At 39.4% G+C, this 11,452-nt stretch overlaps 1 protein-coding gene across 3 annotated transcripts in view; it reads left to right on the top strand.

The window, feature by feature from the left end:
* Nucleotides 1-11,452, top strand: part of LOC150094550 (beta-hexosaminidase subunit beta-like) — a 364,235-nt gene that overhangs the window by 61,405 nt on the left and 291,378 nt on the right. The window lies entirely within an intron of this gene.

The following is an 11,452-nucleotide window of genomic DNA, read 5'->3' on the forward strand; positions in this document are numbered from 1 at the left end:
CTTCCGATCCATATGCGGATCGCAGCTGTGGTTCAAATACTCTTCTGGCTCGCGCTGACATCTCTATTTTCTTCTTATTCCCGCTCTTTATTTTTAGTTTTAATCGAGGTAGGTGCGGTTATACCGAATCCCTTGGGATTTTCTTTTAAGTGGAGTTCTTTATATCCGAAGCATTACGAAACTTTTTTCTTTTAAAGAAAATCTCAGAATGACAATTTTATTGTAATGTGCGCAGTATCAAAGAAATTTGAATTTTTGTGAGATTTTGTCACTTCTTTCACTACGCGTTATTCCCGCTTCCTCTGCAGGGTCCGCGTGTTACTTAGATGCGACTTCTTGTTAGTACCACTCCCAACCGACCTGTCGCCTAGTCTGCCGCTGCGGGGGGGGATATATTTTTGACTGTAACAGCGCATGTTCACGAGGCCGGTTTGCCTATTTACGGTATGAAAAACGCCAGATAAACTGGCGGAAAAACTACTACTGTGTACTGTCAGAAACAACACCATCAAATTCTGCCTGCTGCTGCTTTAAGATCTCCATCTGCAGCAGCAGCTCCACTCTGAGTCATTTCCTTGGTCTCTGCGTCCCCCCTGAGGTCTGTTCTGTTCCCTGGTCTCCCACGGAGGTAGTTCGGAGGAAAAACCCGGGCAGCGCAGGCCTACTCGAGGCGGGCTGCCCTGAAGGGGCAGGTCACCCGGTCACCGGCTACCTCCGTGGTCCTTTCCATCTTGAGAGCCAGGAGCGGCGGGGTGAAACATTACCATCTAATAGTGAGGTACTAGATAGATGTGAGACATGAGCTGAGGCCTACACTTCCTTCTCCCCACTCGCCCTTCCCATCCTATTCCCTTTCCCATCCCCCTCATCTCCCCACCTTAACCTCACTGTCACTTCCCCTCCCTTCTTTTTCTTTCCTACTAGGGGCACTCTGTCCCCGCTATTCTTCGTAGGCCAATGATGGGATTCCCCTCACTTTTACCCCGGCTAATTTGGCTGTGCCTAAGGAAGATCATCAAGTTCCTCACATCTGCGACGGGAATCGAACCTGGGACACTCCTTCCCCAGGCATATGGTTGCGAAGGGCAAAGCCACTAGGCTAACCACGCGGACACATTTTTGTCACTTCTGAGGGGGAGAAAAATACGTATTTTTCTTTTGTGTACTATGCCGTTTCAGGTCATTCAGTATTATCCTGTTCTTTTTTTTTTTTTTTTTAATCAAAGAAAGTCGTCACAAGATTGTTTTTCGGAATTTCTGCGTTGTTTTAACCGGGCACTTCGTTTCTTCTATTTTATCGGGCTGTCGTCAGCACTGGTTGTAATTGACACGAGTGTTATGAAACTGCTGCGTTATCATCATCAGATAACACAGCAGCTTCATAACACTAAAAACTTAACTTCATCGGAAATGGGAATACACGAGTATTCCCATCCCCGCTTAATACAGAGTGTATTAAAATCATTTCCTTTGGAGTTGAGTGCTAGGAAATCAGCAAACTTCTTCCCCCTGTCGGCTTGCAGCGCATTTCACTGACTTCAAAGAGTAAACGATGGTTTCAACTCTACCACAAACAAGCGTGAATGCAAAAGACGCAAAAATTCAACTCTCACCTGAAATGGTACCATTTTCTGTGAGTTGGTGTGATTAAGATGTGAGTAGCTCACGAGTTGGCCACGATACTGTAGTTGAATCGAGATCGTTCGTTTTGGACCAATCCCATTTGAACGCGCGTTAGCGGCAATGTCACTCAATATTTCCAGTAAGGAAAGTCTTAATTTGACATGATTGAGCATCAATTACAAACTTGCAACGCGCGCGCGCTCACACACACACACACACACACACACACACAAAAAAAAACCCTGTTATTTTGCAGGGTTAAATAACAGCCGGTTTTATTTTATTTCCCACTAATGAAAAACTAGTGAACAAATCTTTGGATGCTTTAATACACAGCTATCCCCCCCACCCCCAATAAAAAACTTGTCCGTTTTGTCCACCACATTACAAATTCTCAATGTGTTACTAATATCCATAACTATATTCCCCTCATCTAAATGTCATTAATAATCACGAGGAATGTGCATTCCTCGGTGAATTATACAAATCTGCTTTTTTTTTTATCTCCAAATGGAGAAGCCGTACTTAATTTTCTCCGCGGTTTGATATTGAATAGGAGATCCTGAATCGGCCTTCTGTTAAACCAAATTTTGCCAAGAGCACCCTGGTACTGTATCTGAAAAAGGCTTCAAACGAGATATGGTTTTCTTTTTTTAAATATTCATATTGGGAATGTACAGTTAAAAACAATATCGCTACTTGTGTTCATTTCTTTTGTAGATCTGCGTTTTTACTTTCTTACTTCACCTCCCCTTTGCAATAGTAGTTTTCAAAGTTTCTGCACAGCTTCATGCTGACATTCATAATTTCAGGTCAGCGGAAGAAATGCAGTTACATTTGGTAACGACTAGTGGGACTTCCCCCCCCCCCGCAGATTTCCGAAGCATTCGACGTTTTTATACATGTATTTCCTCTCTTCTCCCAAAAAAAACCATTTTGACCGCGTATGTGGTTAACGAAATCGATTGTAGAAAACGCTCACCTACACACACTGAAGTGTCCGGATGGTAAATGGCGAAGACGGGCCTAATTTCTGAAAGTTCGGGTCAAAATACTGCCATTCCGTTTAGAAAATACAAAGACGTTAACACTTTCTTATTTTGTTATTATTTCATTATACTTATAAGAACGGCCCCCCCTTAGTTTTTTTTTTCTGTTAGTAAACAATGGGATTTCCCAAAAATTATTCCTGGTTCGAACTACTTAGGAAAGAGAAGCATCATCAGTGGTGTTTTTTGTTCGATGGTATGTATAATCGGCCATTTGTGTATCTCATATGGAAGATATCCGAAATTTCTAAATGTCAAAGCCAAGAGTAATTAAGAATCTTAATGAACTCGTTCGGAACTTCATGTTTATGAATCGTAAATTCCTTTTAAAGTTTGGAATATTACCAGAGAGTTGGAGAATAACCCTTCGGCGTAGGAGAGTTGGTTGTCTTTTTAGTAAAGCCTTAAAATATCTTATATTTTACGGATGAGGAATGATCTAAATACTATATATTTGTAGTAATACAGGATCCCTAATTCCCACGTAATTTCAGTCTCCCAAATATCGTATTGCTATGATTCTCAAACCATTTTAATGCCCCTGCACCACCATTGAATTTGATATTTCAGCTACGGTCCGCATGATTGCGAAAAGGTTTTGTCGCTTTTCCCTGAGTTCTTCGAGAAATCTCAAATTTGTATCTTCGAAGGAGTGGGTGTTTGTTCGTGAGATCCACTTCGCAAGAACGAAATCTCACGAACTGAGAGCAGTGATTAATTGCAGAGGTCTTCTGTTTACCTTTGACAACGCATCTACCTCAGTGGAAATGGTTGTCAAGAAACTCCAGAACACGAAATATAAAATGTGGTGGCGTTCTCTTGCATAAAACAGAATTTTTTCATAATTATCTATTCGGAAAAACAATTCTTCTTTGAGTGCAATCTCCTATCGGAGGTCGGCGATCACCTTGGCAAATTTTGAGCGATTCTCAGCCACTCTGAGCAGTCTCTCAGAGTTCATACCAGTCCACTGTCTGTCTGCCAGCCAAGATTTTCTTCGTCTTCCTTGTCTTCTTCTTCGATTTATCTTCCCTTTTTATGATCAATTGAAGTATCTTATATTTTTCATTACGAAGTAAGTGACCAAGATATGCAGTTTTTCTACTTTTTATGGCATTTAAAAGTTCACATGATTTCCTCATTTGTCCAGTACTTCCTGATTGGGTGTTTTGGTGATATTTATTTTTAATTCCATTTTTTCACTCTCTTCATTCACTAGTTCCAGAGGATTTTGAAGATCCTGAATATTGTCAGCCAGGAAAGCTGTGTCATCAGCATATCGGATGTTATGGACGTTTTTGATGTCCATGGGATTTTTAACATTCATCTGTATAACCACATCTCAAAGGCTTCAAGTCTTTTTATTGATGTTGCCTTCAAAGTCCAAGTTTCTGCATCGTACAGTAGTACAGACCATACATAGCATTTAACTATGCGTACTCTAAGTTCTAAGTTTAAACTGCGGTTACACAGTGTTGATTTCATCAAGAGAAAAAATTTTTTCTTTCAATTTCAATTCTAACTTTTATTTCCATTTCTGGATTGCAATCGTCATTTAACCAACATCCGAGATATTTAAACTTTGCCACTCTTTCTGTTTGTTTCCCATTTAAAGAAAATGCTGAATTAAAAATTGGTTTTTTGCTTATGACCATGAATTTAGTTTTGGTGATATTTATTTTTAATCCCATTTTTTCACTCTTCATTCACTAGTTCCAGAAGATTTTGAAGATCCTGAATATTGTCATCCAGGAGAGCTGTGTCATCAGCATATTGGATGTTACTGATGATTTCACCATTTACATTAATTCCTTCCTTTTAAGACTTTATGAAATATGGCTTCTGAGTATATGTTAAAAAGAGGAGGTGACATCACACATCCTTGCCTTACTCCTCGTTTGATGTTAATGGAGTCTATAATAATGTCATCAACTTGAACAGATGCCTTTTGGTTCCAGTATAAGTTTTCGATGATCCTGATGTCTTGACCATCCAATCCAATTCTTTATAATAGTGCAATCAATTTAGCATGTTGGACTTTGTCAAATGCTTTCTCGAAGTCGATGAAGTAAATGAATACTTCTTTGTTTTGGTCAATACATTTTTGGAATAAGATCTGAGAACAGAAAAGAGCCTCTCTTGTCCCAAACCGTTTCTAAAGCCGAATTGGGTATCAGTGATGGTGTCTTCATATTTTCTGTATATTCTTTTTTGAATTACTTTCAGAAACATTTTGAGAACGTGACGCATTAGGCTGATCATTCTATAGTCATTACAAGTTTTCGTATTTGCTTTTTTTAGGTAGCATGGTGAAGGTCGACTGTAACCAGTCTTGAGGGATTATGCGGTATCGTAGATCTTATTTAAATAACTTTACTAATGTATTAACATTGTCACCTTCTGATAACTTTACTATTTCTGTTGGTATTCTATCCGGGCCTAAGACTCTACCATTTTTAGCTGAGTTTAGTGCACATTCTACCTCTGATCTTAGAATGCATGGACCTTCCATATGTTCATAAGTATTTTCTGGGTTCTGTCTATTATCAATAAAGAGTTCTGTATATTTCACCCATTCTTGTATTTTGCCATCCTTTAAACTGCCATCATGAAAACAGTGTCGTTGGTCCACAGAATGTTCTTCCTCGTGCTGGGATTAGCGAACTCCAGACTGTAATATGATTTCTAAAAACAAAAAAATCGGTGCGGTGATCGTAGCAGCACATCAAGAAGAGTTTGTGGAGTTTGCTCGTACGATTTACGCACTATGAAACCAATGGGAAAAGTCACCCCGCTTTCCTTAGTGGCCTGCATTATTGATTTTCTTTTGCTTACTCAGCAACAGGGTGAGCATATTTACCCGTTTTTCCCTGCGCCTATCTCGACTTCCTTAATTCCACTACACACTTTTTTTTACAGAACTTTTCATTCTATTCGTACGAGAGTCTTTAATAATTTCTTGCATTCAGGGTCACAATAAGGACGACACAGTGCCATGCTTCGTATCCATCGCGGCCACAAGAACCTAGGACATTTTCCTTTCTTGTTGCAAAGACTTGGATTCAAATCCCGTCCAGGACCTTGTGGCGTTCGCATTTCAGTGAAAGGTGAGTTAGCTGCTCACTCAATATGAGAATGGAAAGGTTTTAATGGCGGAAACGAGAAAGAGAACAACACATCGATCGTTCCACACGTGTCTCCTATTTCAATATCTACTTGTGCACGTTCGTACACTCAGTAACTGTGACATTATTTACCAGTAGAAACACGTTATTGATCGTTAAAGGGGAAGTATAAGCTTTAAAATAGTGTAAGAATCGTAGCTTACGTTATTTTAAAGCTTATACTCCCCACTACGATCCGGTTTGACTCAGTCTCAAGCTTAAGGAATTTTAATGCAAAACTAATGAAATCAGAGTTAGAGATTGTTGATAGCTTCAGTGGCATTAATTAAAAAAACCAAAGTGTTTTATGGAAAAAAGATGAGCACGAAGTGACATATCTTCCTAGGACTTCTTTTTGATCTTAATGAATCCATTTCATGCGAAAATTGCGAGTTAGCTAAAGAAAAGAAATGCTTATAGTTGCAAGTAAATTCAGGTATCCCCAAATGTGATTTTTGTTCTTGACGTTTTTCCAAGGATCACTTCCTTCATTCTGCTGCATGTCATAGTCGATGATTTTATTCTGTTTCGATTTCAATGCCCAATTACGGTAGCGCTTTGCAATTTTCCTCCATCACTAATGAGCTTTAATCACGAATACTATCTATACCGATGCTTTTTCAGTTTCATACCTGTAGTGCTGGAAAATCTAAAACTGAGAAACCTTTCAGTTCGGCAAGGATAACCTTGTGAACGTCAGTGCTACCAAAACACTTTCCTGTCTTAAATACGTAAAGTGGATATTAGATCCAGCGTCATTTCAAAGCCGAATGTATATAGAAACTACGAAAGTTTCGTAAAAATAATTTATTCTGTTGACCAGAGAGCTTACGGCATGGTCTCTGAGGAGAACCAACCAGAATGTCGGCGAGTGTATTCCCGTAAGCTCTCTGGTCAACTTACGAAACTTGTGTAGTTTTTACATTACATTATTTCGGCTTTGAAATAATGCTGGATCTAATATCCACTTTGCTTATACAATTTTGCATCGACGAAATTAAATATTTTTGGCTCTTTGTTTTATTAAATACTTTTACCCACCGACCGAGAGTTCGCTTACGAAAAATACACCTCTCCGACATTTCAAGTTCCTTAGTACTGAACGAGAGTTTTTGCTCTCTTCCAATTTCTTCCAGGTGTGGCTCCCGCCGAGGGGGGGGGGATGCTTTGGGAGAGCAATTTGAGTCTTTGATCTTCGGCGTGGCCTCTATCGGGACCTTGTCGGTGAATGCTTTTCCCCTGAATATGAGCGGTTCTGCTCAGTTTTTGTGAGGTGAGTTGGACGATCCTTCAGTCACTCGTTTAGGGTGGTCTTGGGGATTGCCTAATTAGAGAGGCTTTAATTAGGTATATTTATACACGGGTCTGGCTCTGCTGAGGGGGGGGGGTTGCCCTGAGAGAGCAATTTGAATCTCCAGGGGTTAGTGTTTTCCGGCGTGGCCTCTATCTGGGCCTTGTCGGTGAATGCTTTTCCCCTGGAATATGAGCGGTTCTGCTCAGTTTTTGTGAGGTGAGTTGGACGATCCTTCAGTCACTCGTTTAGGGTGGTCTTGGGGATTGCCTAATTAGAGAGGCTTTAATTAGGTATATTTATACACGGGTCTGGCTCTGCTGAGGGGGGGGGGGGGGTTGCCCTGAGAGAGCAATTTGAATCTCCGGGGGTTAGTGTTTTCCGGCGTGACCTCTATCTGGGCCTTGTCGGTGAATGCTTTTCCCCTGGAATATGAACGGTTCTGCTCAGTGGTGGGCTGAGCCTCTCACTAAGTAGAACCACTGCTGAGTTGAGTTGAAATAAAACTTCAGAGTGTTGGAAGAATCGAACTGAAGCCGAAGTCGAATATTGCGCATTCCTCATGATGATGCAAAGCCATATTTCACATTAAGGATCTTATCTTAGAAAAATAAGGTTGACAAATGATTCCTCTGCTCGTGTACAGGCCTAATAAAATCCGTCAGACAACTTCACTGAGAAACGCTTGACAACCCGCTGATGATCTTTCTGCCGAAGTGCATTTCGATAGTGCAAACGTACATCACACCCACAACCTCCTTAGACTTACCAAACTCATTTAAAAAAAAAAGTTTATTCAGTGAGACTTACCCAGTGATAAGGCGGAAGAGAGATTAAATTGAAGGTCTATAAACGCATTTTATTAAGTGTTTAGTTTAAAAACAGGAGATCAGCGTGCAGCACTTCAGAAGCTATTATCATAAACCCCACATTTAGTGCTCTGAAGTGGAAGATCGAAACCTTTACAGAAATGGTTAACGTCCCCAGAAGAGGACAATCCGGCCAATTAAGGAACCCCCGGGTCATACACATTCGCACTAATCACTTTTTCCTAAAGGTTTGTCTTAAGCCTTTCCTTTTCTGCTGAATTAATTTTAATATTTCTGTACTTACCTTTTTAAGCCTGCAAAAACGTGACAACTGCTGGTCAACATCCATACAGTTAGGCTTCAAAACTTTCAATACCTCCACTTCTTTTAGCGGGCATTACGATGACTGATAACCTCCAGTTCTGGCCGTAGTAAATGCGGAGCCCAGGTAGGATCATTTCGGTGGCCCCTAATTTAAGATAATTAGGTATTGGGAAAATGCTATTACGCAGCATTTAAAAATTCATTTTCTTTTCATGCGATTCCTAACGGCGGAAGGTTAAACCTATAGTATATTCGTACCGTGGATGGTCTGCGGATTTCTTTTAATAATTTTTTAAATAGTCCAGAAACCCTATTCTACAGACCAAACATGAATTTTTTTAAGCCTCCAATAAGCGGGACGATGATCTCCTACCCAAAGAAAATTCCAATCATCCATGTCCAGTGGGATACGAAACTGCAGCCTGTTGGTTGGAGAGCGAGCACTCCGCCAACCAGGCCGGCCAAGCTTCTGAAGATGACTTGCATTCAACTCGAAATACGCTGTTTCTGTGTTAATTGGAAGCTATCGCCTTTTCAGCTGCCATTTTTTGTTACGTTCCTTCTTAATCTTTGCAATCAAGTTCAGTTGTCTTTAGATCATTAGTTTACACCATGTTTGGTCTCTTTCTCATTCCGTTATACTTCAGTTTGGGACTTATTTAATCGTGCCAATCATCCAAACTGTTCATTCCCTTCTTCGTAATTTTTTAAATTTTTGTGAACAAATTAGAACAAGGCGATAGTACTATAATAAAGAAGCTTCTTAAATTATAAGTGTTGCCATAAAATTCATTATTGCTTCGTACGTACGATTGGCATCGCCTTGTAGTTTCAATTATTGCTGACTTAAATCTTCATGCGTGTGATTAGGTGCTTACCTGTAAGTAGTCTTTAAGGAAGGCAGGTACATCGGCATGTCAAAATAGCTCCATGAAATTCATTAGAATGCCTTTATTGTATGGGCATCAGTCATTGTTTATTTCACCTACCAAGCTTATGATCAAGACTTCTCCAAAAGTTTTTTTAAAAAATAATTTAAGACTAATCAGTAGGAAAATTTGTTGGATATAAACTAATAATTCAATATTTCATCTTGGATTTTCAGAAAATATGCCCGAGTAGCTCAACAGAACTCATGGTTAACATATAGCTTTATTTGATGCCGCATTCTGGGGGAGAAAAAAAGAAAGAAAGAAAACCGGAGAGTCTACGTTTTTCTTTTTATGAGTGACATTTTAGGATTTATGGCGTGTTTACTTTTCCACTTACCAATGACTTCATGCATTTTCGTGCAAGCAGAACCCAGATGATGATGCACATTTCTCATGGTAATCTGATGAAACCGCGTACAGACAACAGACTTAAATTGAACGTTAAGAAATATTTTTTATCTTCTTTGTAATCGTATAATAATTTTAAGATATACTTTTAAGGAACATAGATGGTCTGTTTGACACTTCTTTATTTTTACAGTTTCGGTGCTTTGGCACATATATGGCTAAAGCACTGAAAGCTAAAAGATCTTTTGCAGCTGAGATGTCTTCCCCCTCGCTTTTCAAATATATCACTGATTTTAAGGGGGGGGGGGAGAGGCTGCTCATTTTTGTGCGATTGCCTTGAGTTCACAATCTCAGATTTGGTCATCCTATTTTAAAGACTACTCTGATAAAGTCGAAAGACCTGAAGACAAATATAAAATTTAATTGTTTTTGGAGTCGCTGAGCGTTACTGATTTCAGATGACATTCACTTTTGACCTTTTTATCTTTCGGGCGTAAACATAGACCTTGATGTTTTCACTGAAGTTTTTTTTTTTTTTTTTCATTCTTTTGGCTAAATTTGAAATCACAAGTATTTTAAGAGATGCAAATAGATTCTGTAAGCGTCGCCCTTTTTCTTGAAATAGTTCGTAAACATTGCATGTTTTGTCTCTAGAGCTGGATTCTGGATTGTATAATCTTTAGCCTACGAACGGTAGTCGTCTCTAATATATAAGAGTAACTCGAGGTTATCCTAGGTTTTCCTTTTCAATAAACTGAACTACAGGACTGCTATTATATCAATTAAGACGTCATATTATGATCGAGCCATCCCGTTAACGTTTATTTTATGTGAATATGTATCCTCCGATTATTAAGACCAAGAGGCATTCCTAGGTAATGCATAAATGACATATCACGAATTGTTTTCAGCGAAATACGGAACGAGTTTACTTTTACGATTTCTGTATTGAAGTCCCTTATCACTTCTTTCATGTAGTTAGGCGCTCAGTAGTTCAGCAAGATGACTTTGAGATTTTAAATCTTACCCAATCGTTTAGTTCGCCTTTTGTAAAAACAAAAGAAAGCCATGAATTGCTTTGAGATTTTGCGCCATATATAGAAAAGAAATATTCTTTATTTACACACGCACAAGACGCTGACGTCATAATAAACAAGAATAAAACTGAAAAGTGTGCAAGACAACGACAGACAACTGAAAATCCCCATCTTGCCGTTGTTATTTACACTCAGTGGTCTGTCACGGCCCAGTAACTAGCTGAATGAACTAATTTTGCTTTGGTAATATGCTGAATCCTGTCAGCTGTCTTTCATTTGCGTGTATTGTTTGGCTCGTTTGTCTTTATTGCGGGAGGAAAATATTCTGGAAGTAAACTCTGCTATCTCCGTATGAGATCAGTGAATTCACTTTCAGTGTAAACGCATGTCTTCGCATCCTAGACGACATTCAAACCCAGTATTTCTAGATAACAGCATCGTCGTTATGGCGTACTGCCAGAATCGTACTCTACACAGAAACTCGGTTTCAGCTTTGTTTGTATTCGAGTCGTGCCTTGAAAGATTCAGAAATTGTAATTCCGGTGAGCAGGGTGTTAACGACGGTCACTGGCTGTACTAGGAACGGAATAACAGGAATCGCACTCGCAGATTAATTATTGCTACTTCACCGAAGTATTGACATAAAATAAGGAGAAATCATTGACGAGTGACTTGGCTACCGGTTTGTTCCCGTTATCCACTCATAGATCTGAATTAGGTGCCACGTACGGCAGTTATTCTCACATGAGAATAACGCAAGGGGAAAATTACCTGATTGATTGCGGGATGCTGATTTCAAAAATCCTGGAGATTTTGAAATCAACATCAAAATCAATTCTAAACGGCTTTCCGTCTAATGGACATAAAAAGCATTA

The sequence above is a fragment of the Typopeltis vanoorti genome, chromosome 22 (genome assembly GCF_054136105.1).
Source record: "Typopeltis vanoorti isolate ZY-2024b chromosome 22, IOZ_Tvanoo_1.0, whole genome shotgun sequence".
NCBI classification, from domain to species: Eukaryota; Metazoa; Arthropoda; class Arachnida; order Uropygi; family Thelyphonidae; genus Typopeltis; species Typopeltis vanoorti.